We start from the raw sequence: 2,972 nt of genomic DNA, 5'->3' as shown, positions 1-2,972 counted from the left end.
ATTGGTGTAGATGCGCTTCAGTTGGGCTATTGATCCCGCCACCTTTTGGGGGGAGAAACCCTAATTCCTACATGACCATTCTCAGGTGCTTCTGTGGTTTAACACATCCATAACCCTTGCGTCTTTGCTGCCACATGGATCTCCATCCCGGCCTCCACTCAAGACAACAGACTGAAGGACCTCACTAGCACATCATCCCTTAAATACTGGTGTGCTGCCCCCAGGCTTATCTCTAGCAAGCCTGGTTTTATCCCTTTACCCCCTCAACTCTAGTTTAAACTTCTTTCAATGAACCCTGCTAACTCCTGTGCAAAGATCCTTTTCCCCCTTTGAGACAGATGTACCCCATCTGTCGCCAGCAGGCCTGAAGGACCTCGCTAGCACACCATCCCTCAAACATTGGCATGCCACCCCCAGGTTCATCTCTAGCGAGCCTGTTTTTCTCCCTTTCCCCCTTCAAATCTAGTTTAAAGCTCTTTCAATAAGCCCTGCTAACTCTGAGCAAAGATCCTTTTCCCCCTTTGAGACAGGTGTATCTCATCTGTCACCAGCAGGCCTGGTGTTGTGTAGACCGACCCATGATCAAAACCCCCAAAATTCTGCCGGTGACACCAGGCTCGGAGCCAGGTATTGATCTGCTGGGTCTTCCTGTTTCTTCCCTCATCATTCCTTGCAACTGGAAGGATAGAGGAGAACACTACTTGTGCTCCTGATCCCTTAACCAGTCGTCCCAGGGCCCTGAAGTCTCTCTTGATTGCCCTCGGACTTCTTGTTGCAACTTCATCACTGCCTACCTGAAAAATCAATAATTCTTTATGGAAGCAGTTTCGACGCAGGGTGTAGGCCGACTTACCCTCAGCGACACCTCCAAGCCAGATGAACCGTCCTCGTTATTGTTCGGTTCCACTTGCAGAGCCTCGTACCTATTATGCAAGGGCACCTGGGAAGGTGGGGTAGTCACAGAGGAGATGCGCCTGCTGTGCCAGGCAGGACCTTGTCACCATTGCCCCCTGTCCCTTAAGTCACTGTTGTTCAGCCAGGTGGAGAGAGGATAGGGAATCATGCATCCTGTTTCTTTACTTCTGTTTCTTTTAAACAGTTCAGTTACTAAAAAAAGCATTGTTACTTTATATGTGTTCACCTGAAGCCTGAAGTTAAATGCCTGATCTTTTTGACATCCAGATGCAGAGGCCAGGCAGGGACCAGGCAGGGTGACATGTCTATCAGTGTGCGTTCTGGCTCGGGATAGTACTTGGAAACATTCTTGTTTTTCACCTTGCCCATATCAGTTCAAGCTGGAAAAGCCAGGTATTGTTTCTTAATGTTGACTAGATACTAAATTGCTTCGTAGTATTTGCTAAATACTAGCTCATGAGAAACAGAGTCCTCTGGGTTGAAACAGGTGTTCAGAAAGAAACCAACACTAAAAAAGGAATGAAAGAAGTAACAAAACTTCTTAATGTTTAAGTCTGACTAGTCCAAGTGGCTTCTGTTCAAAATGCCCATTCCTCCTGAAATAGCTTTCAGAAAGCAAAGTGGTGTCTGTGAATACTGCAGGACAGGGGCTGCACAGGAACATCAGCCTCCCTGGGCCCCAGGAAAAGTGGCTCTGCAGGGTGGTCTGGAGCAGGAACCTCTCCTCCTCTTGGCTCTGGAGGGCAGCTAGAAATCTGTCTTTCCTCTGCTGGCCTGGCCGTGGGGAACACTGCAAGTACTAGGAAAAGGGCTTCCAGATGAGAATTTGTTTCCCTGAGTAGTGGGGTTTAATTTGGGGATTGTAATCAACCTTGTTATAAAAATACCCAGGTCTTAATCTGTCCGGAAAAATGAAAATCCTGTATCTTCTCATTCTACTTGCTAGTTTCTAAACCCCTTTCAGTTTGTCAGCACCTTTCCACTTCACAGAATGGAGAGTTGCCAGACTGGTGTATCGTCTCTCTGGGGCCTGCTGCCCACGTAACCAGGTAGCACATTCAGATTCAAAATAGCAGACTTTGTAAGAGTGCAGGTCAGCTTCGGCTGGCAGTAAAAGAGATTTGTTTTTTTAAAAATGTGGTTGCATATTGCTGTATGATAACAATTCACAATGAAATAAAACTTGTTATAAGTAATTTCCATTTTAAGCTCATATTTATGTATAAGAGTTTTCAAGAGAAAAAGAATTGCCAAATAATAGCTAAGACATACTGTTGAATTATGGGTATTGGTTTCTGTTGTTTAATTACCTGCAGACTGCACTATCCTGCTGGAAAGGCAACTGCAGAACTTCCTATACTACAGTTCAGCTCTCTTTCATCTGGCAAATGTCTTTCTTTAGGATTAAAAAGTAAATTATTTTCTATCATTTATACTGCTCAGAAAAATAATGCATCTTTTCTCCCCATTTGGGGACTTGTATCACTAACAGAAGCACGACTTTGAAAGCTTTTTTATTGTCTGCTTTACTGCTAGCAGAAGAACTCCTCTGTACAGCACTATGCAAAGGTCCCTGAATATTACACATGCAATGTCATCTGCTTTTGGAGAGGCAGCAAAACCAGACTTTTCCAAAAACTACATACCATCTCTTCCCATACTGTCTGTTTTCCAAAGAATCCAAAGCGCTTCATAGAAACTATAATGAGGCAAGTCTTGGGGTAACACTGTCCTGTAATCGCTGTTCCCCTTTCACAGAGGGATGAAGAGAAGCCAAGGCAGTAACTAGCCAACAGTCGCCAAATCCAGGTCATGCACGAATCTCATGCTGAAGTTGTGACTTACAGCCTTAACCCTGAGATCACAATTTCTCTTCAAGAGCCAAGTCGCAAGAGGAAAACTGTGCTGGTTTTGGCTGGGATAGAGTTAATTTTCTCCATAGTAGCTAGTATGGGGCTGTGGTTTGGATTTGTGCTGGAAACAGTGTTGATTACACAGGGATGTTGTCGTTACTGCTGAGCAGTGCTGACACACAGTCAAGGCCTTTTCTGCTCCTC

Source organism: Aptenodytes forsteri, unplaced genomic scaffold (assembly GCF_000699145.1).
Source record: "Aptenodytes forsteri isolate BGI_AS27 unplaced genomic scaffold, ASM69914v1 Scaffold297, whole genome shotgun sequence".
NCBI classification, from domain to species: domain Eukaryota; kingdom Metazoa; phylum Chordata; class Aves; order Sphenisciformes; family Spheniscidae; genus Aptenodytes; species Aptenodytes forsteri.
This window is presented reverse-complemented; position numbering follows the sequence as displayed.